This window comes from Danio rerio, chromosome 6 (genome assembly GCF_052040795.2).
Source record: "Danio rerio strain M-AB ecotype USA chromosome 6, GRCz13ab, whole genome shotgun sequence".
NCBI lineage: Eukaryota > Metazoa > Chordata > Actinopteri > Cypriniformes > Danionidae > Danio > Danio rerio.
Genome location: NC_141026.1, coordinates 52586527 through 52614437, shown reverse-complemented (window position 1 = coordinate 52614437; position 27911 = coordinate 52586527). Strand labels below are relative to the sequence as shown.

At 34.9% G+C, this 27911-nt stretch overlaps 1 protein-coding gene across 14 annotated transcripts in view; it reads left to right on the top strand.

Annotated features, from left to right (window-relative positions):
• LOC147836503 (uncharacterized) overlaps nucleotides 1–27911 on the top strand; it is a 149560-nt gene that overhangs the window by 51644 nt on the left and 70005 nt on the right. For 2 of the 14 annotated variants that reach the window (XR_015494200.1, XR_015494202.1), the window contains exons 5-6: nucleotides 7564–7696; nucleotides 9523–9603. The exons of 6 other annotated variants lie outside the window; for them this stretch is intronic. The gene's annotated coding sequence lies outside the window, so the exon portion shown is untranslated. Of the gene's footprint in view, nucleotides 1–7563; nucleotides 7697–9522; nucleotides 9604–19203; nucleotides 19334–24909; nucleotides 24979–27911 lie in introns of those variants that run through there. 6 more of the 14 variants (XR_015494211.1, XR_015494214.1, XR_015494201.1 and 3 more) reach the window with 5 other exon arrangements.

Genomic DNA, 27911 nt, shown 5'->3' with positions numbered 1-27911 from the left:
TATAGCGCATGTCTTTGGACTGTGGGGGAAACCGGAACACCTGAGGGGAAACCCACGCGATCATGGGAAGAATATGCAAACTCCACACAGAAATGCCAACTGACCCAGCCGAGGCTCGAACCAGCGACCTTCTTGCTGTGAGGCGATCGTGCTACCCATTGCACCACTGTGACTCCCATAATCCTAGTTATCTTAATAATATAATTTTTTAAAAATATATTTTTTATTATAGAATCATTGTATGCGAGAATCATTATTTAAAATAGACAATAAAAAAAATAATAATAAAAGTGGCACGGTGGCTCAGTGGTTAGCACTGTCACTTCACAGCAAGAAGGTCGCTGGTTCGAGTCCCGGCTGGACCAGTTGACATTTCTGTGTGGAGTTTGCATGTTCTTCCCGTGTTGGTGTGGGTTTCCTCCCGGTGCTCTGGTTTCACTCACAGTCCGAAAACATGCGCTATAGGTGAATTGAATAAACTAAATTGCCCGTAGTGTATGTGTGCGAATGCAGAAGTGTGTGGGTACTTCCCAGTACTGGGTTGCAGCTGGAAGGGCATCCGCTGTGTAAAACATATGCTGGATAAGTCAAAAGGCATACCAAACCGAACTGTACCATACCACTTTTTCGGCACCCTTTCGAAAGGGTACCAAACACGAGAAAGGGTACCAAAAGGCGGAGCTAGACGCGCACCTGAACGCTATTGGTTTACAGAGATACGTCATTCGCTCACGCAACAAGTCAGAATGAAAACAAAGGAACCATGTTTTAAATACACAGCCGAGAGATTACAGTGTAATTATATATACATATAATAATGAGCCATGGTCGACCCGGGCTCAAACAAACCTTGTCGACGTCTTGATGAACAGTTACAAAGCCAAGAAGAAGAGCAGGTTTTACCCTGTGCACTGTAGTTTTTTACGAGCCAGTCTGAAGTGCGAGTGGTTTCGCTGTCTTGCTTGCGCTCGCCGCACATCTATATCTGAAATAACAAACTTCTTGAGCTGATGATAATAACGTGCGCTTGATTATTGATGTGCTTTTGAAACCGAATTCTGTGAGAAACTGACAAACGCGAGAGTGAAGCGCGAAAAAACAAAGGAGAAGCTGGAAAAAAGGAGCACATTATTTTTTCAGCAAATGTGAACAAACTGCCATGTTTAGCTATTATCATAACCTTTTGGACTATTATTAACTCTGAATGATGGAATTATTTTCTAACAAGAGGTTACACATGCTGGTGAAGATTAAAGACACATTTAATCATGACAGGTCTGCTCTGACTGGGGACTATAATTTATGTTGTTTTGAACCTAAATAAGGATTAAATGTCTGTTGTGTGTAGTTCTTCTGTAGTTGGTAACATATCGGAGACTGTAAGGATCTCTATGTGTTTACATATGTTGCATTAATTTATTTATTTTATATAATTACAGACGTTACAGTAGGCTATTTCGCATTGATCTGCAGTTATAATCAAATCATGTTCATAGAAAAGTTAGTAATAAACATTTATACAGAAGTATTTGTGTGTATAAAGCATCTGTTTTGTGAGAAGTGCTTCTCATATGATATGTAAGCGACCCGTACAGCTTTACCGTAGACACTTTTTTTCAAGCGAGAATGACGTTGACTGAAAATTTCTGTAGTACACCACGCCCACCAAAAGAGTACCATTGGTACCCTTTTAGCTGTGGAAACGCAAGCCTGATAAAGGTGACATGTACCGTACCGTACTTCAGTCTGTGGAAACGAGCTATAAAGATATTAATCTGAGGGAAAATCAATGAATAATAGTAATAATAATAATAATAATAATATGATGACTTTTTACTTAGTTATCATAAAAATCTTAATGGTCATAATTTGTATTTTTTTATGCTAAATAAAAATTCCCTAATTATTTTGGGTAAATATGGTTCTGATAATAGAGATTGTATTTATTCATTAAAAATATATACATTTGAAGTCAAATGTAATAATTGAAATTTTTTTTTTTAATATAATTCAATCTCTAATGCCAAATTTATGTTATGATTGCCATGATAACAGTACATAATATTTTATTACATAATTGGCTAGATAGTAGAATTTAGCTTAAAGTGACATTTAAAGGCTTAACTAGGTTAATTAGGCTGGGCGAGGCAGTGGCGCAGTAGGTAGTTCTGTCGCCTCACAGCAAGAAGGTCGCTGGGTCGCTGGTTCGAACCTCGGCTCAGTTGGTGTTTCTGTGTGGAGTTTGCATGTTCTCCCTGCCTTCGCGTGGGTTTCCTCCGGGTGCTCCGGTTTCCCCCACTGTCCAAAGACATGCGGTACAGGTGGCTAAATTGTCCATTGTGTGTGTGTGAATGAGTGTGTGTGGATGTTTCCCAGAGATGGATTGCGGCTGGAAGGGCATCCGCTGCGTAAAAAACTTGCTGGATAAGTTGGCGGTTCATTCCACTGTGGTGACCGCAGATTAATAAAGGGACTAAGCCGACAAAAAAATGAATAGTTAATTAGGACAACAGTGGTTTGTTCTGTAGCCAATTAAGGGGCTAGTATTAGTCATTCAGTCATTTCCTTTGGCTTATTTCCTTTATTCATCAGTGTTCGCCACAGACGAATTAACTACCAGCATATGTTGGATGCCCTTCCAGCTGTAACCCAGTACTGGGAAACATCCATACACACTTATTCACACACATACACTATGGCCAATTTAGTTCATCCAATTGGACTGTGGAGAAAACAGGAGCACCTGGAGGAAACCCATGCCAGCACAGGGAGAACATGCAAACTCCACATAGAAATGCCAACTGACTCGTACCAGCGACCTTCGTGCTGTGAGATGACAGTGCTAATGAGCCACCGTGCCGCCCCACTAGTAATATTGAGGAAAAAAACGTGCCCTTTTCCTGCCAAATTTAATAAATAAGACTTTCCCCAGACAACAAATATATAACAGGAAATATAGAAAGTGTCCTTGCTCTATTAAACCTTTCCCATTACCTGGGAAGTTTTTGAAAAAGACTACAAATTTTACAGGAGGGCTAATAATTTTGCCTTTAACTGTACTTTTTTTTTGTCTCTGAGCTTCCATCATGCATGTTTTGTTGACATAATCTGAGTTCATTTGCTTTAGGATTAAAGTAGAAATTATATCTGACCTCAGTTTAAATTCTCTGAAGGAAAGCGTTCAGAAAGATTCTAAGAATAAACCACACACTGAGAACATTCTGTGGCTCTGATGATCCATCCAATAAACAGTAAGATCAAGTTGACTTCAGCTCTAACCTCATTCACCTCAAATTGCAGTACTATATATGCATGCACCTTTGAGTGCAAACAAAATATTCCATAGGCTACCTTAAATATATTTATTATAAAAAATACTCTTAAATAAAGAGAAACACAGTGATCAACAACAACATTTATATCACCAAACACCCAATTCACTCACAGATAAGGAAAGATTAGCTTTAAGGCTTTTGATTCATGCAATCTGGCCACGTCATCAAGGTGAACTCTTTGTTGGAGGAGTAAAAGACGAATTGTCTTGGAGGTACAATAGATAAAGGCTTCGCTTTACTCTTTATAAATGAGTTCAATTTGAGATAGTGCATCTGTCTGGATCTCGTCTGCTTTTCTTTGGTCTTTTTAAGGACGAGGCTCTTTGTGTTTGCTCTTTGGTCGGATCTTCACCTTCTGACCCTGGACTCCAGCATACACTTCTCCAACAGGGGGAGGTCAAGCTCTCAGAAAGAGGCGAACGCGCTTCTGTGTTGAAGACATGGGCATTTCTTTAAAATTGCGGGAAAAGAAGAGCAACACAAACACTCTTAAGCTACAGGAGTTGGACAACGAAACTGAAACACTGGTCAGTTTAGTGTTGGAGGATTCATGGCTAAATATGAGCAGCCTAGTGACTAATCTTCATTCATTGCACATTCCACCAGTAAGAGCAGAGTGTGCAGGTTTAATTAGTAGAGTGGTTAATTAGCACAGTTTTTGAGGTGGATCAGTGATGGCTTGTGCTGTAATATCATGGCATTCCTAGGCCAAATACTTTAGTTAGATGGGTGCATCACTGCCAAGGGTGACTAAACCATTCTGGAGGACCATGTGCATTCAATGGGTTAAACATTGTATCCTGATTGCAGTGCTGTGTATCAGGATGATAATGCACCAATACACAAAGCAAGACCGATGACAGAGTGGTTTGATGAGCATGAAAGTGAAGCTGAACATCTCCCATGGCCTGCACAGTCACCAGATCTAAATATTATTGAGCCGCTTTGGGGTGTTTTGGAGGAGCGAGTCAGGAAACGTTTTCCTCCAGCAGGATCACATAGTGACCTGCAAAATGGATGGTTTAAAATCCCTCTGGCCACTGTGTGCAGGACTTGTATCTGTCATTTCTAAGACAAGTTGATACTGGATTGGTCGCAAAAGGAGGCCATATGGCAAACACAAATATGTTTTACTACTTATTTTGATTTGTTTTTAGTTTTCACAGATTAGTCTTAGATAGAAGTCATTTGAAAATATATTGTATAGTTTCAGTTTTAGGAGTTTTAGGTTTGCATGCATGTAATGTGCTTAGGAATGTTTTTTCACTTAATTATAAATATAATTTAATTATAAAATTTATTATTATTATAAATATTTTATTTTATTTAACAGTGCTACATTTGGAAGTTATATTATTATTATTATTGTTGTTTTTGTTGTCATCTTTTACTAGCATTGTTATTACATTTTACATTAGTACATTTTTGTTATAGCTTTAGTTGATGTTTTAGGTTTTCATGCATGTAATGTGCTTAAGAAGGTTGTTGTTTTTTCATTTTATTCATTTTTTATTTTATTTAACACTACTACATTTGGAAGTGATACATGTTTTTAGAAGGATGATGATGATGATGATGATGGTGATGATGATGATGATTATTATTATTATTACAATCTTTGACTATTATTATTATTATTAAATATTAATATTATTATTACAATCTTTGACTATTATTATTATTATTATTACAATATTTTACTATTATTATTATTATCGTTGTTGTTGTCGTTATTATTGTTGTTGTTATTACAATCTTTGACTATTATTATTGTTATTATTATTACTATTGTTATTGTTATTATTATAACAATCTTTGATTATTATTATTATTATTATTATTATTATATTTGTTTATTATTATTATTATTATAATTTTATTAATTAATTATTATTATTACCATCTTTGACTATTATTATTATTGTTGTTGTTGTTATAGTTATTATTTTTATACAATATTTGACTATTATTATTATTATTATTATTATTATTATTACAATCTTTGACTATTATTATTATTATTATTGTTGTTATTATTATTATTATTATTATTATTATTATTATTATTATTATTATTATTAGAATCTATTGTACATTTGAATGCTATTCAGAATTACATTTAAAGCTAATAGCTAAACGCTCTTATATGCTGAACTGGTGCTTGTCTGGCTTGTTGATCATCATAACCCTGCTGTGCACCATTTGGCGCAGTTGATCAACCAGCATTGTCACTGTCAGATTGAATGGGTTACCCATTGGTAGTTATACTTGACAGCTAGTGATGAATTCAAGTGAATATGAGCATCTAAAATGCAACATATGTGGTTTTAAACAAGCTCTCGAGGTCTGCAAGTTTTCCAGTGTTTCAGCTCTTCTTAATTTCATTTAATGCTGAGAGCACAGATTACACCTCATGCTAATAGCCGTGTAAAGACATCAGCATCTGCTGCCTCTGATCCAGGAACAGTGTCGAGTTACGTGCTAATGGATCCTCATTACTGCACAAAGAGGGTTCAGTGAACTTCAGATTCCTGACGTTTCTCAGCTGTCAGTGTCCTGATAAACTGTAAACTGTTTGTAAAGCCGGATTCAGGAGCACGGTGATTACATCTGGACTCAGATAAGGAGAATCAGTCATTTTGAGTTTGGAACCGAGCTTCAGTCTTCAAGTGCTGAACTTGTGCTAAATGAATATGCTCATATAGTGCTCATATAGTGTTTCTTCTTTGTTACACAAAGTAATAGTTTTTAACGTTTACTGTAAATGCTCAGGGTGCCACGGTGGCCCAGTGGTTAGCACTGTCACCTCACAGCAAGAAGGTTGCTGGTTTGTGTCCTGGCTGGACCAGTTGGAGTTTTTTTTGGAGTTTGCATGTTTTCCCCGTGTTGGCGTGGGTTTCCTTCGCTTTCCCTCACAGTACAAAGACATGCGCTGTAGGTGAATTGGGTAAACAATTGGCTGTAGTGTATAAGTGTGTGTGTGTGTGTGTGTGTGTGTGTGTGTGTGTGTGTGTGTGTGTGTGTGTGTGTGTGTGTGTGTGTGTGTGTGAGTGTATGGGTGTTTCCCAGTATTGGGTTGTGGGTGAAAGGGCATCCGCTGCATGAAACATATGCCGGAATAGTTGGCGGTTCATTCCACTGTGGCGACCCCTGATAAATAGGGGACTAAGACGAAGGAAAATGAATGAATGCTCAACAGACCTTTTTCACATATCTGGGTTTCTTAGTAGCGGAAGTAGTCATAGTTGGGTAAACTTACAGTGCAGTGAACAGGAGAGTGTTACAAATATTTTTTCTACAATCCTATTTGCTGAAATGATAAAAGAAAAACTACGATGGTGTTATTAAAACTTTTAGAAAAAGGAAAAAAAAACTATGCGAGACTGATAACAGCAGAGAAAAGAGAGAACATTGTCAAATGTACTGTTCAGCCCCATGGACACTGCATTAGAAACGCCTCACACACCTCGTTTTTGGTAATTCAATGCAAAGATGATATAATGCTTGCATAAATACATAAAATTATATATAATTCTTTTTTAAACATTGAAATATTAAAAACTTCTAAGAATTAAAGATACTGATGACTGTTAAATGCGTCAGAACCACCCTTTTTCTTTTGTATTTGATGAGTATAAAAAGCTGCAAAAATGTCCACAAATGATGCTACACTGAATTAATTCCTCATCTGCAGTTATTACCTGCTTTACGAAATCTTGCTTAAATTCTTTCATAATTTTATGTAAAATTTTCCCCCAGTTCTGACTTTTTCTAAAGAACAAAAGTGCAAGTGTGAGAAATAAACTTGCAATTTTGAGAAGAAAGGTCTAAAGTAAGTGATAAAGCCGGCAGCTAGCTTTCTGCAGCTCTCACATGGTCACTCACTGAAGCTGCGCCCGGTCAGTACCTAGATGGGAGACCACATGGGAAAGTTAGGTTGCTGCCGGAAGTTGTGTTAGTGAGGGGGTGCTCAACCTCTGGTCTGTGTGGGTCCTACTGCCCCAGTATAGTGAAGGGGACCCTATACTGCTCAGTAAGCGCCTTCTTTTGGATGAGATGTTAAAATGAGGTCCTGGCTCTCTGTGGTCGTTAAAAATCTTAGGATGTCCTTAAAAAAAGGGTAATGGTTTAACCTCGGTATCCTGACCAAAACTTGCCCATTGGCCTCTGTCCTTCATGGCCTCCCCATATGATAATTGGCTTCATCATTCTGTCTCCTCTCCACCAGTCAGCTGGTGTGTTGTGTGTGATCTGGTGCAATAAATCACATCATCCAGGTGGATGCTACATACTGGTGGTGGATGAAGAGATTCGCCCAATGGGTAAAGTGCTTTGAGTGTCCAGAAAAGCGATATATAAATGTAAGTAATTATGAAAAGTTGCAATCACACATATGTTATTATTCCAGTGCTGTTTTTAAAGTGATAGTTCCTTATAGAAAGATATGGGAAAAAATAGCCATTGAGGTTTATAGTAAGAACAGAAATGCTATTTAAGTCAATGACTTTTTGCCCCAACATTCTTCAGAATATCTTCTTTTGTGTTCAACAGAAAAAGTATACTCATATTATCCTAAAGGAAGAAAGAAATCTATTAAAGCTTAGAACCCCTTGTGTGAGCAAATAATTTTATTTGTGGTGCATTTGCTCATTTACTCACATCTTTCCCTTTAAAAATAAGTTTGCAAATCAAATATGGGGTCTCTCTTTTATCTCTTTCATCTCTCTTTTAACTGTTTATCTCTCAGTTCTCACTCTGAAAATTCCAAGAATATATTTCACATTTGCATTTCATTAATAGAACAAATCAGAATTTAATCAAAAGTTGAGATATAAACTCAGAAATAAAGAGAGTACAAACTGAAAATACTGCATTACAAGTTTTTCTTATTTTTGAATTTTTCTAAGTATTGAGCTTCTTCATCTTGAGTTCTGATTATTATTTTTCGCTTTAATGTGAGAGAACACATCAGAACAAATCAGAATTATAAGATGCAATTTTGGAGTTGTGAAAAAGAAAGTTGTGATTACTTTTTTGTGACATAGGCTCATTCTGAAAACGTAGCCCTGTATACATTTCTGGAAATTGTGAACTATGTAGCCAGATGAATGTATGGCTGCATTTCATCTTTGAATCGAACGCTACGTGGCGGTATGACACCGTTCCTTTTCGCACTTACCAGCTGACCACTTACCTTCATATGGACTAGAGCTGAAGGTCTTTGGCTGGGACCCGAAGGGTTCGGGTGGGTTCAGGCTTAATTACTATCATTTTAGATGGGGTCAGGCAAGGGTTGGGCTTACGTGGTAAATGAACAGTCATGTGATGCGTTCCGATTAGCGCGGGAAAGTAGTGAAATCGTTTGTTATAACATCAAAACCCATCCCTGCATAATGACAGAGAGAAGTCAAAAAGAGCGAATTTTGACTGCAATCAGGCCAGTTCAAAAGGAACGGTCATTCTTGGATAGGAGTTAGGTGTCGCGGATGTCATTCAAGAGCCGGGGCCGGGGTTGGCTGTCATGGACGAAAGTGAAGCAGGTTGTGAAGTCACTGAAGAAGTGCAAGTGAACAGCGAACGGGAATCGGTAAAATGAGGTGCCAGATCTGATTTCAGAGGTTGCCGGATCCGGCGTGTTCCGCCACAAATTAAGGCCCTGCTTGTCAGGCTCAGGCTCAATTTTTATGGCCCGATTACAGCTATAATATAGACAGCTTTCCCACTGTTACCAGTTTGTCTAGTGGCTCGCCATGTACATCAGAGTATTTGAGACGCAGAGCGGAGTTGACCATGACGATGGAGCTGGAGCGAAGAACAGTTCCAGTAAGCAGATAAGACAAAAACAAAAGCCAAAAAATAAAATAAGTAATTAACAAGGTGAGGTGGATTTACATGAGAAGAGCAGGTGCGAACGGCAGTCATGAGAGAAATTTGAGACCTCAACAAAGCATACATGATTCATGAAAACAAAAACTGCAAAAGAGCGTAGCTCCTGGGACGTATTTGGCGCTCTCCAGATGTATATATAAGGGTACGTAATCAGAATGAGCCTGGGTAGTTTTTAAAATCCTGTGGTACAAATAGACTACCATAGATTTTACTCAATTTAACCTGTAAAATCAATTTTGTTGGGTTAAATGAACGTATTCAGGTTGATTCAGCAATATATATATTTTTTTAATTTTAGCATCTATCCCTATGTACTTTCACTGAATGGAAATGAGCAGCCTGGAAATTCCCTAGAATTACAGTTTGGAACAACATAAGGGTGAGTGTCTTTTTTAGTGAACTGTCCCTTTAAAGTTCATTTGCATAATAGGCACTTTAGCCAAACCTTGCGCACCAAGCTCAGTTTGATGTTCTCTAAATAAAACATCTCTTGTAGCCCGTCATTAAGTGAATGATCCCTTTTTATCCGCAGCCCAGACCGTTTGTATTTCCATACATAAAATTCCTGTACAGAACGTTCTGTAATTATGCCTTTTACTCTCCACCAAATTCAGATGAACTATAAATCACGCAAAACACAACTGCGTCCCAGGAATGTGAAATGGTTTGCCACACAGTAGACATAGGCAGATACACAGATGCTTGAACTCACACTCATCTTACACACTCACGCACATATATATACTGTCCTTTTGTCTGGTTGGACGTCCCTCAGCTGTTCGCTGTCACTCAGGCCATTTCATGCTGCTGTCACTGGACGTTTCCCACAAATCTCCTTTGCACATGTTCAGTCTGACAGCTCGCACACGTGCCAGAAACACACAACACACACATTCTGCTCACCACAGGAAATCACAACTGACCTCCTGTGAAGGATCCATTGATGAACATTTTTAGAGCTCAGTCTGCCTCTGAAATGACCTTAATCACTTCACGCAGTTACTTTACAAAATGTGTTATCCCATTGTAGCTTGGAACTTTTAAGTTGACTTAAACTATGAATGACTGTGCATATTTATTAAGACATTAAGTTATAAGGCAATGGGTTTACTCTAGGAATGCATCGATTAATCGGCTGGGGATCGGCATCGGCCCATAATCAAATTTAATGACTCGATGGATACTCGCTGATCTGGCTGATCTCATGAACCGATCGCAAGTGTTTGGGTTAGTTGGAGATTTTTAGTTGGTCTTACATGGATGTATGCCTTTTTACATATAGCAACTGAAAGTTCTGTGTTTTGCGAGTTCGCTAAAATCTGGCTGAAAATATTAGATACATCTAAAAAAAACTTAACATGAATATTTAATAATATAATTTATTGTAAATTACTTATTGCAAGTAGTTTAGAGACCTACCTGTATGTCCTTTTAGTTAAGAAGTTATGGATTTATAGGTTTGCAATTTAACCTGTTATCCATCAAATATGCTTTTTGATTGAGACATGTTGAATTTTTCTTTCATCATTTTCCAGCCTGATCTCACGAGAAAACGTAAGTATTTTACGTTTTGCCAGTTTAGTGGCTAATTCGTACAAATTTGTGCAAGTTCAGTCTTCGAAATGGTACGATTTTAAAAAGGAGGCGTGGCACCTAACCCCACCCCTAACCCCAACCGTCATTGGGGGATGAGCAAATCGTACTAAATTGTACAAATTAGTTTGAACAAATTCGAACGAATTGCCGTGAGATTGTGTTGCATTTTCAGTGTTTCCAAATTGCATTGTTTGTCATTTTTCTCACCAGTTTTTTTTTTTTCATCTGTGCTGCTATCTATTTGCTTCTGTAAAGCTGCTTCTGAACATGTCATGCTCAAACCTAGATAGTTATAAGAGACATGTTTAAAGGATTATGTGCATCATCCATAATTTTTTCTCTTAGGTAAGGAGAGATCTCCACTGAAGTATCATACCTACAGGGAAAATGTGCTTTATTCATTATTAAGCTTAAAGCATCAGAATTGGTACCATGATAAGGAATCAGTACTCTGTATCGGCCGATCACCATGACAAGGAATCAGTACTCTGTTCAAGCGGATCACTAGGGCCAGACGGAATCTGCGGACGTTTTATGCTATTTCTGCAGAGAATTTTGGTGAAAATCTGCGGATTTCTGCAGAATTATTTTGGGAGTATCAAGCGGAGTATTATAACTTACACTTTGATATATTATATAAAAAGTAATAAATTATGAATAAAAACTGAATAAATTCCGATTTACACATTTACTCAAGTAAATAAACAGAATTTATAACGGGCCTAAAAACTGCAGAAATCTGCGGAATTATGCGGAATTCTGCGGTATTCTGCGCGCGCAGATTCCGTGTGGGCCTACCGATCACTATGACAAGGAATCAGTACTCTGTATCGGCCGATCACCATGACTTGCTATCGGCTGCAAAAATCTTGATCGGAGCATCCCTAGTTTACTCCCTTTTTTAGAAAAAGTCAACTTATTATTTTAAAGTAATGGGTTACTCACCTTTTTAAGTAAAGTCATCTAATCCCTTTTAAAGCAATAAGTTTACTCACTTTTTTGATTAAAGTAATTGCTTTCAAAGCAACAGGTTTACCCACATTTTAAAAGTGAACTCAACTAATTTCTTTAAAAGCAACGGGTTTACTCATTATTTTAAAGTAAACTTAACTAATTGCTTTTAAAGCAAAAAGTGTAATCACCTTTTTTAAGTAAAGATGACTAATTGCTTTAAAAGCAACTGGTTTTACTCACTTTTTATAAAATAAACTCAGCTAATTGCTTTTAAAGAAATGGCCTTACTCAATTTTTAAGTAAACTCAACTAATTGTTTTTAAATAATCGGTTTGCTCTCTTTTGTAAGTAAAGTCAACAAAATGCTTTTAAAGCAATGTGTTTACTCAATTTTTAAAGTAAACTCAACTGATTGCTTTTAAGCAATGTGTTTATTAATTGTTTAAAGTAAACTCAACTAATTGCTTTTAAAGCATCTGGTTTACACACTTTTTTCAAGTAAACTCAATTAATTGCTTCAAAAGAAGTGGGTTTAATCACCTTTTTAAGTAAAGCCAATTGCTTTAAAAGCAACTTGTTTACTTACTTTTTTTAAAGTAAACTCAACTAACTGCGTTTAGGTTTAGCAATAGGTTTAATCACTTTTATAAACTCAACTAATCTCTTTTGAATCATAGGGCTAAAAGCTAATCACTTTTTAAGGGTGAAATCACACAGAAACTATTTTAATGAATTGTAGTGTCTTCTTTTCCACTATAATTATTTAAAAACAGATGTCTCAGGGGCTCAGTGGTTAGCACAGCAGGAAGGTTGCTTGTTCAAGTCCCGACTGGGTCATTTGGCATTTCTGTGTGGAGTTTGCATGTTCTCTCTGTGTTGGCTTGGGTTTTCCTTCAGGTCCTTCGATTTCACCCACAATCCAAATACTTGTGGTATAAGTGAATTAAATAAACTAAATTATCAGTTGTTTAAGTGTGTCAATGAGTGTGTATGGATGTTTCCCAGTACTGGATTGCTGCTGGAAGGGCATTTGCTGTGTAAAACATATGCTGGATATGTTGGCAGTTAAATTCCGCTGTGGCGAAGTCAAAGGAAAACAGAAGGAAAATGAATGAATGAATGATTTAAAAACTCTTAAGACAAGATCAATCTATATAAGTGTCTTTTTTTCATATCTCATTGGCATTTTCTTGTCGGCTTAGTCTCTTTACATATCTCATTGGCAAATCAGTATTTTAACAAACTCTTCCTAATCATCAATTTGAGCAAATTTAGTGTGGCTCATGCTGGAAAATGAATGTCTTATTACCAGGTAAATGCACTTCACAAATATAGAGCAATGTGTTACCCAAAACTTGCTGGAAAGCCGGCAGCCAACATTCGAGGAACTAACTGGACATCAGGTCAAATTAATCTTCCAGAATTATACCCTGTATCCAGTGATAATACACTGGTCTCGCATAAGGACTCGTTCTCACTAACCTTTATGATAAGGTTCTGTGTGCCACATGGTGAATACAGAGAAAACAGACTTCTCTGAAACAAACCACTGGAATGGAACCAAGTCGCTGTAATGCAGAGCCAAGACTTCTTACTATCTTTGCACTTGTGTGTTTTTATCAAGCTGGCATTAATGACCTGATCAGTAAAGTTCACTTTAAAACTACACACACCCTTTGGAGACTCGTGTATGTGCTCTTCTCAGAAAACCTCATCTGGCCTTGAAATCGTAGTGATACGTCAGACACACACATGTATATTAATCAGCAGGAAACGTAAACCAAGCTTTGCTGACTACTGTAATCATGCACTACTGAACTTTGCCCCAGTATTTAGGAGGTCTGTTCGGTCCCTTTAATTCAGTGACATGTAAGGCATGCACATGTGCTTAAAATGGGTGATTTCAAGTCGGAAATAAAGACGTAACATAAAAAATACCAAGAAATATGAATATGTATAAAATAATTAATATAAATAATTTTCGGTTACATAAATTTATGTAAAAAATTTATATTTATTCAAAATATTTCTCAACATTTTTCTCAAAATATTCTCAAAATATGTTTTTTGTTGTTGCTGAAAATAACAAAAGAAGATGTCATTTTTTAGTCATGTTTATATTTATTTTTATCATTAATTAATGATTCACTGAACTTCAGAAGAGATAAGAAATCAATATTTGTTAGAATAACACTGATTGGCAGTCACAACAAAGGAAAATAAAATGAATAATATATATGTATACGAAAATAACATGCATTTTTCTGTCAAAAAATTTCAAATGCATGCAGAAAATTTCATGTATAATATAATATAATATAATATAATATAATATAATATAATATAATATAATATAATATAATATAATATAATATAATATAATATAACTATAATACAATATAATATAATATAACTATAATATAATATAATATAATATAACTCTAATACAATATAATATAATATGATATAATATAATATAATATAATATAATATAATATAATATAATATAATATAATATAATATAATATAATATAATAAATATATCAATAATATATCTATAATATAATATAATATAATATAATATAATATAATACAATATAATATAATATAACTATAATATAATATAATATAACTCTAATACAATATAATATAATATGATACAATATAATATAATATGATATAATATAATATAATATAATATAATATAATATAATATAATATAATATAATATAATATAATAAATATATCAATAATATATCTAATAATATAATATAATATAATATAATATAATATAATATAATATAATATAATACAATATAATATAATATAATACAATATAATCTTTACAGTTATGCGTGGAAACAATTGGAAAACCATTTTTATAACTGAATATATTATTATTTATTGTATCTGACTACATTTTTAAGGACATAAGTAGTTTAATTAAATAATATAATTTTAATTAATTAAATGAAGCACAATTAGTTATGTAAGGAATCATTTATTAGAAGATAATTAGAAAAATAATGCACACCTGATGTGACGTCATAGCCATTACACCTCAATTGTGCATTATTTTCAAATTATTTTAATTATTTCACTTGTACTTTAGTTACAGGGTGGCTTGGTGGCTCAGTGGTTAGCACTGTCTCCTTACAGCAAGAAGGTCGCTGGTTAGAGTCCCAGCTGGGCCAGTTGGAATTTCTGTATGAAGTTTGCATGTTCTCCCGTGTTGGCGTGGGTTTCCTTCGGGTGCTCTGGTTTCCCTATACAGTCCAAAGACATGAGGTATAGGTGAATTGAATAAACTAAATTGGTCATAGTGCAAGAGTGTGAATGAGTGTTTCCCAGTACTGGGTTGCAGCTGGAACGACATCCGCTGTGTAAAACAAATGCTGGAATAGTTGGCGGTTCATTCCACTACGGTGACCCCTGAAGTAGAGACTAAGCTGAAGGAAAATGAATGAATGAATGAATGCTATAGTTACCACATAATGACACGGTGAACGTTCAGATATTGTTTTTCAAGACACATCTAAACATTTTGTTTGTTTTGATTTTTTTTTTTGAACATTGTAGGCTTCAAAATAGCTGAAATCATTGAGTGTAAAGTGATATAGATCTGTAATTCAGTCAAAACCTGCATAGAATTAGTTTTATCTGAAAATAATTGTACACCCTATAATGTTCATTGGCCAATCAGAATCAAGCATTCAACATCACAGTAGTAAAACTATTATTACACTTGTGTTATATTACATTTGTGTTCTTTTATATATTATTTAAATATAAATATATTATATATAAACCGTTAAGTGAAGCATCAGATGGTGCTTTGAATATGCCTGAGGCTAAATTGATTGAGTCATAAACAGCTTTCTGCTATCTTTATTGCGCAATCTTTATTTGCATACATTTCCACAAAATAATCCCCTGTAGGCAAATTGTTCTGAATCCTGTCACATTCTTGACGGCTGAAGTTCTTATCAGGCTCCTCTGATCTCTGCAGATGTAGAAACAAGCTGAAGAAGTTGAGAAAAACATGTGGACGGTTATTCATTAAAAATTATTTTTTTCCTCTGGAGTGAAGCATACACAGCTAAATCTCATGCCATTAGACATTAATAACAAGTGTTAAGTCTTACTTTGTAAGCTTCATGACATTATAAAACACTGAGTTCCACACAATCCATTATGAGGGAATCGATTAGAAAGGAATTAAGTTCACTCATTATTTCCTTCATTTTCCTTCGTCTTATTTATCAGGGGTCACCACAGCGGAATGAACCGCAAACTTATCCAGCATATGTTTTACACAGAGGATGCCCCTCAAAATGCAACTCAGTACTGGGAAACACCCATACACTCACATTCACACACATACACTACAGATAATTTAGCTTATTCAGTTCACCTATGGCGCATGTCTTTGGACTGTGGGGAAAACTGGAGGTTTTAACAATCAATTCTGTTTGGTTTTAACAATTTTATTCCAAATGACTTGGTATTAATTCATTGGAGTATCTTGCTTTTAATTAGAAAAACATTTCTTTCTTTATTTATTTATTGATTTATTTATTTTTATTGGTGTTTAACAAGACAATACATCATAGTATACAATACAACATGGGAAAAATTACAGATTTTCTTGTTTTTCTTATTTTCCCACTATCCCCTCAAAATAAAATAAATAAAATATATGAATTATAAACAAACATATCCTCTGAAAGAAAAAAACAATAATAAATTAAAAATTCTATTAAAATTAAAAGTAATTCTTTAAAAATAATAATTAATAAGCAAGTTTACAATAAGAGCAAAACATTTTTTTTTTAAGTTCTCATTAAGGAGTCAATATTTCCTCATTCCAATTAATTACTGTGTATTAGATCTGATATCAGCTGAACAGGGTAAGCCTTTGATATAGTCTAAAACAGGGTTCCAGGTCTTGTAAAAAGATTTGAGAGATTCTGCAAGTAAACATCTTAATTTCTCAAGTTTAAGTAACTTAAGATTTCTCGCATCCTCATGTCATGATAGAGGAATCCCCTGTTTCCATTTGATAAGAATGGCTCATCTAGCTAAAAGAGTAGAAAAAGCAATAACCTGGCGAGATGCAACAGTCAAGTCAACTCTCTCTGAAAAACCAAAAAGGGCTGTCAAAGGGTTAGGGTCTAGTTTTATGTTTAGGCAATATTTCTACTGTGAAAATAAACTAATGGACATTTTTAAAAATCATTTTGGTCACACTTTACATTAAAGATCCACACTTTAAAATTCAGGGTTCCACACAATTCCACTGTGTTGTCCCAACCTCAATCAATTAAGTTAACCTTGTTGTTTTTAAAACTTTAGGTGGATTTAATATAAAACAATTAGGTTGTCAAGCAAAGCTCATTTAAAATAAGTAGTTTGGAAAAACAGCAAAAATCAGTTTTTGTCTGCATTTGTTAATGTTGGGTAATGCACGTACTAAGAATAATCAATACTTATATATAATACTTGCATATTTGAATCATACACATACACTGACAAATAGCCAAGACAGCAAATATTTTTATGTTGCTTTAACTTATTTCAATAATTTAATCAGGTTTCAACCACTTCTTTTAATCTTATACGAAGTCTAACTTAATATTTTAAGTCAGTTTGGTTGATGTAAGTTAAGATAACTAGTAACGTTAATTTGATTCAACTAAAATATTTAAGAAGGTTTTTACAGTGTAGTTCAATATTTACTAATGCAACATTAAATTGCAAACTCATTCATTTTCCTTCGGCTCAGTCCCTTTATTCATCAGGGGTCGCCACAGTGAAATGAACCGCCAACTTATCCAGCATATGTTTTACGCAGCATATACCCTTCCAGCACTGGGAAACATCAATACACACTCATTCACACACATACTCTACAGCCAATTTAGCCTACCCAATTCACCTATACTGCATGTCTTTGGACTTGTGGAGCACCCAGAGGAAACCCACGCTAATAAGAGAAGAACATGCAAACTCCACAGAGAAATGCCAACTGACCTAGCTGGGGCTCAAACCAGCGACCTTCTTGCTGTGAGGCAACGGGGCTAACCACTGAGCCACCGTCTTTTCCAAAATGCAAACTAGTGCTTGTTAACATTAGTTAACGTGCTGTCGGCTAGCGAGAACTAACAATGAACAAGTTTTTCATTAACTAACATTAACAAAGTATAGATGAATAAATACTGCAATAAATGTATTGTTCATTGTTTAATCATGTTCGCAAATATATGAACTAATGGAACCTTATTGTTAAGATTTACCGTAGATTCACTTGGAACAAGATTCTCACTGCTGTAATGCAACTGGAAGTTTTTTTATGTATAAAGTTGAAATCAAAATGATTTGCCCTCCTCTGAGTTTTTTTTCTTTTCTTTTTTTTTTAAATTTCCCAAATGATGATAACCGAGCAAGGAATTTTTTACAGTATGTCTGATAATGTTTTTTCTTCCAGAGAAAGTCTTATTTGATTGATTTTGGCTGGAATAAAAGCAGATTTGAATTTTTTAAAACCATTTTAAAGTCAATATTTTTAGCCCCAGTATTTTTTATTTTTATTTTGATTGACTGCAGAACAAACCATCATTATACAACGACTTGCCTTATTATCCCAAATAACCTTTTTAAGCCATTAAATGTCACTTTAAGCTGAATACTAGTATCTTGAAAAATATTTGTTCAATTATTATTTACTGTCATCATGGCAAGATAAAATAAATTAATTATAGTTAAAGTCAGAATTATTAGCTAGATTTTTTTTTCTTTTAAATGTTTTTCCCAAATGATGTTTAACAGAGCAAGGAAATTTTCACAGTATGTCTGATAATATGTTTTCTTCTAGAGCAAGTCTTATTTGTTGTATTTCCACTAGAATAAAAGCAGTTTTAATTTTTTTTAACACCATTTTAAGGTCAAAATTATTAGCCCCTTTAAGCTATATATTTTTTTCTCAATAGTCTACAGAACAAACCATCGTCATACAATAACTTGCATAATTACCCTAACCTGCCTAGTTAACCTAATTAAGCCTTTAAATGTCACTTTAAGCTGTATAGAAGCTTGAAAAATATCTTGTAAAATAAAACGTGTTGTCATCATGGCAAAGATAAAATAAATTAATTAATATAAGAAATTAATTATTAAGTATTGTTTAGAAATGTGTTGACAAAATATATACGGTTTATAAAAATAAACAGGGGGGCTAATAATTCTGGCTTCAACTGTAAATAATTCCCATGATTCAAACATCACGTAAGCAAGCGCACACACACACACACTCTCTCACACATCTGAGACCACTGATGTGCATCTAACCACCTGCCTGCAGTGAAACATTTGCACCTTTACAGTTTAGTCATTTCACTTCTGAAACTCCCCCATTTGCTTGTTTCTCCAGAGGACCAAACAAAGAAAAGCCCACCACCCCACCGGACAGAGAGATAGAGTGAGAGAGAGAGAGAGCGAGGGTTGGAATGACGGAGAGAGCGAGTGAAAGAGAGTGAGTCATGAGCGTAGCTTTGAAAAACAAGGGGAAATCCTCCTATTGAGAGTCTGCGCGGTGGAAACACACATCACTCATAGATGTAACGGAACTGGGGGCCATGTGCAAACCAAAACTGTTGATCTGGAGAGCGTCTTGACGTGGTGTTATGCAAAATGGTTGCAGTTTAAATAACAGAAAACTCTGATGCATGAACGCCGGTATATCGGTTTTATTTAGAAAGTGAAGTAATGGACATTTTGGGGATTATATTTAAAGTTTAAATAACAATTCTAAGAATGAAATGGTTGCTTATTAACTAATTTAAAATAAAATATTAAAAATATTGACTGTTTATTAGTACTTCAGTACATATTCTGCAGTATTTTTTTCTATATCCCTAATCCCACCTAATATCGAAACCGACAATGTATCCGGAAAGCATTTATAGCGTTTCACTTTTTCCACATTTTTTTTATGTTACAGCCTTATTCCAAAATTGAAAAAAATGTGAGAAAAGATGGTTTTTAATTGTTGCAAATTAAAAAAAAAAAAAAAAAATCACATGTACAGAAGTATTCACAGCCTTTGCTCAATACTTTGTTGATGCACATTTGACAGCAATTACAGCCTCAAGTCTTTTTGAATATGATGCCACAAGCTTGGCACATCTGTCTTTGGGAATTTTTGCTCCTTCCTCTTTGCAGTACCTCTGAAGCTCTGTCAGGTTGAATGTTAAGCAATAGTGTACAGTCATTTTCAAATTTCTTCAGAGATGTTCAATAGGATTTAGGTCTGGGCTCTGGCTGGGCCACTTAACATTCATCGAGTTGTTGTGAAGCCACTCCATTGATATTTTGGCAGTGTGCTTTGGGTCATCGTCCTGCTGGAAGATGAACTGTTGGCTCAGTCTGAGGTCAAGAGCACTCTGAAGCAGGTTTTCATCCAGGATGTCTATGTACATTGCTGCATTCATCTTTCCCTCTATCCTGACTAGTCTTCCAGTTCCTGCTGCTGAAAATCATCCTCACAGCATGATGCTGCACCACCATGCTTCACTGTAGGTAATGGTATTAGCCTGGTGATGAGCGGTGCCTGGTATTTTCCAAACCTTCATGCCTGGCATTCACTCCGAAGAGTTAAATTTTAGTCTGATCAGACCAGAGAATTTTGTCTCTTGTGGTCTGAGAGTCCGCTGTGGTGACCCCTGATAAATAAGGGACTAAGCCGAAGAAAAATTAATGAATAAATAAACTTGTTGCTGATCAATAAAACAATACAAAATCACTTTCTTACTTAGTGCTTTGTCTTGTTTCAAATTCTAATATACCAAAATTCTTAAATCAAGCAGCATTTTCTGGACAAGCAAAAATATTGACTTGTTTTTAGAAATAAAATGTGAAAATAAAATGTTCTTTTTTATTACAACAAGCAAAAAAAAAACTGCCTGTCGCTAAATGTAAGCTAAAAAATCTTATTTCAAAGTTTTATTTCAAATTTCTCTTGCGAGCGCCATTCGCACCTGCTGTTCTCGCGTAATTCCACCAGAGGCCACTGTCGACTGACTGACTGACTGACCAATTGTCTGACCTGCCTTCCTAATCCTCTAAACCCAACCAATAGTGTTTTCAACAGCACCGTTTATTTAGTTTTTTTGGTGGGGAGGGGGTGGGGGGTTGTTTGTGTCTTACCTGCTTTCTAGAACCGTTCTTCACCGGTCTCGAACTCTATCAGTGGAGTCAACTCTTCTTTGTGTCTCAAATCCACCGATGTGTGTGGTGAGCCACTGGACAAACTGGTTACAGCGGGAAAGCCGCCTATATGGAGGTAGCGATCAGCTGGAAAGGGTGAAAAGAAACACCCTCATACCCTCTTGTAACATTGGCTTTAAAGACAAAATGCAGCCATATGTACTTCTTGCTTCATAATTTCGACCTACAGAAATATAAACTGCAAATTTTAGATAGTAGATTTACCTACCTTAGAGTTAAAATTAACACTCCCTCAGAGTTTAAATGGGAACCACTATGAAAGTGTTAAAATAACATTTTTGAAAGAGTTAAAATGATCAACACTCAGAGAGTGTTAATTTTCAAACTCTTATAGTGTAATATATTTACACCACAAAGGATCAAATAAACAACTCTCAGTGTTATGTGTTACACTCTTAGGTCAAATTTTCAACACCGCACTGAAATAAAAATATATCTTGTTTAATATCGGCAACACTTTATTAACTATTCGGTTAATGTTTAAGGAAAACAATTCTTAACAGTCACAAACCATATTTTCTCGTATTTTAACCAAAGGTAGCAGTTTTAAGACAGCTTTATTTTCTTTAGTTTTAATGTAACATAGCTAGTACAAAACAAAATAACAATGAAAAATTATGCTTTTTTGTGAGATATTTAAAACTAAAGTGTATGTATAACGATTTGGGTGTCAAATGTCTATATACAAACATTTTAAGTACTTTTACTCACCAGTTGCTTCTTCTCATTGCTCCTCATGGCAAAAGAAAATGGCGTCTGGAAAAATCCTACAGGGATATTGCTGCATAAATTCCCCGATGTTGTAGTTAACACTGTATTAGCGTTAGATGTAACTCAGCTTCCAACACTGAGAGGATTATTATATCTTTATCTAACTCTAGAATTTCAACACTTTACTCTGAATTACGGCAACACTCGAAATTTATCACTAATGAATTTGCTGTGTATACAGGGCTAAGTTTTCAGAATGAGCCTATTTTGGTTTTATTTGGAAAAACAAGACTGTTTTTTTACTTAAATGCTGCTTGATTTAAGAATTTGTAGATATTTAGACTAGAAGTAAAACAAAAAACATTAAGAAAAAAGGCAATATGTGTGTACAACTCAATGCTTAAAGGATGATGACAAAAATGTATTTCATTCAAATTTAAAAAGGCAATTATATTCCCAAAGCAGATAATGCAGATTGTGCAGATGCATATGCATGTTCTTGTAAAATGTGGCTTACAGTTCTTCTTGGGACAAATCAAATTTGTGGTTTCTCACTCTAAAACTCTTGAAGCGCTTCAAGAATGAGCACACCCCACGCAATGGAGCTATTTAGGGAAATTTCACATGAATGTCATATGTAGGTTCTCACCCCGTACTTTTTTTTTTTTTTTGCTGTAGCTCTTGTGCTAGCACTTTGCTCACAGGAAACTCAAGGGGAAGCTCCCCAAATGGGTTTAACATAAAAAGGAGTGTTTCCTGTTTCTTATACCAGTGTTTCTCTCATTTGCATGATTTCCACCCCAATGTAAAAGTTAAGCATTTAATGCCCAAGAGAGTTACAATTACATCATATCATTTGCTTTTTTACCTTTCTTCTACTTGAACAGAAATCGCTCAACAGGAAGTGCATGTATTTACACTTGTTTTCACGCTTTCTCTCTTTTCTTTTTTTTTTGCTGCTGCAGAAAACTAGTTGTAGATAGAATCTCCAAAACTTGTTGTGTTTTGGTAACACTTTACAATAAGGCTGTATTAGGTAATGCTAGTTAATGCATTTACTATCATGAACAAACAATGAACAATACATTTACTACAGTATTTGTTTGTTTGTTAACCTTATTCAATGAAAATACAGTTGTTCTGTTAGTTTGTTAAAGGTGCAGTAGGTGATCTTTCACAATGCTAACAGCTTAGCATAAATCACTGAATCGTACTTCCTCCCCTGCCGTCTAGAGCCACACCTCCTTAAATACGAGCACAGCAAAAGACTCTCTGTCGTGTTAAAAGCGACTAGTGCTTGTCCGGCGGCGAGCAAGCCAAGCTGACATGCTATTTCAGAGTGAATATTTAGAGTTGCATGGTAAACAATAGAGAGAGACTATAGGCGGAATAGCGCTATTTACTTGTGTTTTGTTGTTAAATTAATTAAAATCTACATTATAGATGCTGTAAAAGGACCTTATGAAACTGAAAATAGTCTCATTAATGTTTTTTCTGAAGATTTTAGTGGTTGAACAACACTATATAACCCGTTTGTAACAACAACATCTAACGTTACATCAGCTTTGCATGAAGCTAACATAGTTTTAAAACAAAACATTACCTGTCTAAGAGAAATCCTTCAGCCATTGTTTCATCCTTTTTTCAGCGTGCAAAGGTAACTCCAGTATTGATTCAGGTTTTTAGAAAGTTTTGATTGAGCAGGTTTTCACCGATCGCGCCCTCTCTCGTGAACGCAGTTGTTCAAATCGGCATTTGCTGACAGACACATTCGCCTACTTATCGGAATTATGAGAGATGTCGGCCAGACTCTATTTAATTGGATGAACATTTTTTAGTTTTATGCCTTACCCAAAATATAAAAATACATATAAACACATTTAGATCATTTACTTGAATCATTACTATTAGACTGTGAAGAGACTTTCAACCAGCACTACAAAAAATGCTTCTGAAGACAATCACCTACTGCACCTTTAACTGTTAATGTTAATAAGCATGAATGTTAAAGTTAATGTTGAACTGCGATTAATAAATGCTGTGCAAGTATTGCTCGTAAATAGTTTGTGTTAGTAAATGCATTAACTAACATTAACTAACACAACCTTACTGTAAAGTGTTACCATTATATTTTATTTCATGCATTAGCATCCCGTTGAGAAGTTCAATACTTCTAAGCTGTCATGAAAGTATAAGTCTTGGCTTATTTGGGGCATATTGTAAAGCTTCAGTGGTGGTAATTTTAGAAGTCCTCTATGATGCTTGCATCCTGTCTAAAAAAATTATTCTGAATGAAATGACGTTAATAGGAGCTGGCTCAGGGTCAATTTGAGATCAGAATGACCTTAAAATGTAGGCTTTTGTTGCAGTGGCTGAAAACAGGACAAAGCTGATTGGTGTTTGTTCAGAAAAATGAGCTGTATTATGATCACCACAATCATTGCTGTTATTTCTATATATAATTTCCAGCACCACAAAAAGTTTTGATATTTAAGAAGCATGTTTGGTTGCTTTTGTATTGAATAGTGAAATATCAAAGCAAGCTTTTTAAAGAGGGAATTTTAGCAGGGACAATGTGACTTGTTTAATTCTGGTATTAAAATATCAGTACACTACCTGACAGAAGTCTTATCCTCGCATATCCAAGTTTTAGGAACAACAAATAATAACTTGACTTCTAGTTGATCATTTGGTATCGGAAGTGGCTTATATGAAAGGAAAAGGCCTCTAGATTACGCTTATTTTACCAAAATAAAACATGATCATGCCTTGATTTTTAAATATTTAATTATGACAGTAAGGTCTTACTTTGCTTAGACAAAAGTCTTGTCACTTAAGAGAAATAATCTATAGTATAGAATATAAAGTCATGCTGCAGTGGAAACAGAATGAATATTGTGTGACTCCCATGAGCCTGGAGGACTGCATTCATACATCTCTGCAATGACTCAAATAACTTAATAAAGTCATCTGCAATGTTAAAGAAAGCGTTCTTGCAGGACTCACAGAGCTCATCAAAACTCTTTGGATTCATCTTCAATCCATCCTACCTCATCTCACCCCAGACATGCTCAATAATGTTTACCTCTGGTGACTGGGCTGGCCAATCCTTGAGCATCTTGACCTTTTTTGCTTTCAGGATCTTTGATGTGTAGGCTGAAGTATGAGAAGGAGCGCTATCCTGCTGAAGAATTTGCCCTCTCCTGAGGTTTGTAATGTAATGAGCAGCACAAATGTCTTGATACCTCAGGTTGTTGATGTTGCCATCTACTCTGCAGATCTCTTGCACGTCCCCATACTGAATGTAACCCCAAACCATGATTTTTGTTTCTTCACCAAACTTTATTGATTTCTGTGAGAATCTTGGGTTTATGTGGGTTCCAATTCTGCAGTATTTGTGATGATTGGGATGCAGTTCAACATATAATTTATCAGAAAAATCACTACTTTTCCAAATGATCAACTCGAAGTCAAGTTATTATTTGTTTCTCCTACAACTGGGATCGAATACAAAACTTTTGTCAGGTATCGTACATCCAAAAAAATGAACATTTGGTAACACTTTATTATAACTGCACACAATTAATAATTTATTAAACATTAGCAAATAGTTCATTCATCGTTTGTTAAGCAATAACTCTACGTTAATAGACTATATTATTCTTCCGTTCATGAATACTGCTACAAAAACTGTATTCTTGACTTTAAGCACATGTATAATATTCATAATGATTGTATATATTTTCATGCATTGTTAATGATTCGTTTTTCATTAATACATTAAGTATTGCATTTACAAACCTACAGTTATTTAAGATTAGCTGGTGATTTTCAAATGTGTAAGTAAATGATTAATAAAATGTCCCAACACAAATCGATTAAGTTAGCTTAACACTTTTAACACATTTATGTGGATTGGACATAAAATATTAAGATGTCCCAATGAAATATTAAGAATTGTGTTGATTCAGCTTATTTTAATTAAGTAGTTTGAACAAGTTAGGTGTAGTAACTTCCTAGACTGTAAAAAATTATTTGACAAAAAGTCAAGTCTTTGTTTTACTTTAAATTATTTTAATACATTAATCAGATTTCATCTCAATGTTTTAAGTTACACAACATTTTTGTGCAGTAGATGCCCTTTCAGCTGCAGCCCAGTTGTACAAAAGCGATTTTAAAAAACATAAAAAGTCCTCACTTTAGATTAAGTCACAGAACTGCATGAAGCTGTGCACTGTAAACAAAAATAATCCGTGATTTTATAATTTACTTCCGGCAGCTTGGGTGGCAGGAAAAAAAAGTAAAATATCGGCCATCAAATTACTGAAATTTACCGTAAAATAATGGATATTAAATTACAAAAAATTTACTAGAAATTTAAATTTAGGAAAACTTCGGTAATTTGCTGTAAAATAACGGATATTAAATTACAAAAAATTACAACAAATTTAAATTTAGGAAAACGTCTGTAATTTACTGTAAAATAACGGATATTAAATTACAAAAATTTACTAGAAATTTAAATTTAGGAAAACTTCGGTAATTTGCTGTAAAATAACGGATATTAAATTACAAAAAATTACAACAAATTTAAATTTAGGAAAACGTCTGTAATTTACTGTAAAATAACAGATATTAAATTACAAAAATTTACCAGAAATTTAAATTTAAGAAAACTTCTGTAATTTACTGTAAAATAAAAGATATTAAATTACAAAAATTTACCAGAAATTTAAATTTAAGAAAACTTCTGTAATTTACTGTAAAATAACGGATATTAAATTACAAAAATTTACCAGAAATTTAAATTTAAGAAAATTAATTTTCTGTAATTTAAGATTCATCATTTTACAGTATATTTCTGTAATTTAGTGGCCGTTAATGGCTTTTTTTTTTTTACAGTGCACAGCTTCATGCAGTTCTGTGACCTAATCTAAAGTGAGGACTATTTATGTTTTTTTAAATCCCTTTTGTACCTTCCCAGTACTGGGCTGCAGCTGGAAAGGCATCTTCTGCATAGAAAAAAAAAACATTCCAGAATAGTTGGCGGTTCATTCTGCTGTGGCTACGCCTAATAAATGAGGGGTGAATGAACCTCTTTTGTGGTCATTCAGATGCATTTAATTAAATGTATTTTAACTCTCCCTGGAAGCGATCCAATCTGGACCATCTCGAAATATTGCAGAGACTGTTTACACCTTGTGATAGACATGGTGCTTAATTCCACTTCTCAGTTTACAAACTAGGCTTTAAATGCAGAATAATCTTCAGGAAGCGAGTGCTGCTTACTTGACTTACTGTCAAGTGGGACATCTGTGGTTTGATCTTGAGAGGTTGAGAATAGATGAGTTAAAGATATTTTATGGGAATGGCACCAAACTAATGGCAATTTGGTTGAGTAATCTGCCAACTGAAGCTCCCACCCTCTTACCAGAAGAGTTCAAAGTGTTTGGCTTCCTGTGTGTGTGTGTGTTGTGATCTGCCATCAGTCCAATCATCTAACCAAGTCTGACTGTGTCTTCACAGTTGATTGTGCATGACAAGAACTTGCAACTAAAAATACCTTCTAAACTGGTCTAAATATGAATGGTCTGAGATGCTTTGAGGCTTTCAGTGAATTCATTAATCATGCTGTGGTGTCTTATGAGTCCTGTGCTTTTTGCAAACCGCAAAGGATTCAGATCAATTACTGTATCGGTCAGATCATGCGGAGGGTAGAGATGAGTCGTCAGACACCAACATGATGTGGGGGAGGCCCCTTAGCAAAAACAAGACTTGTCATCTGACATACATTATAGCAATGGAAGTTTCTAGCTCTGAAACACCCACCGATAAGACCCAGGTCAAATTAAGCTCTCATTTCTGAAACAATGAAAGTGAATCTTTTACAAGGACATGAGATACATGTCCTACATGCCCCTAGATGTACCCCCTCACCCCCCTCCCCGTGTCCCTAATTGCTGTTTAATGGAAAGAAGATTTTTTTCAACACATTTGTAAGCGTAATAGTTTCAATAACTTATTTCGATATTAATTGATGTCTTTTATCTTTGTCGTGATGACTTGAGATACTAGTATTCTGCTTAAAGTGCAATTTAAAGAGGTAATTAGGTTAAATAGGCAAGTCATTGGCTGTTTCTC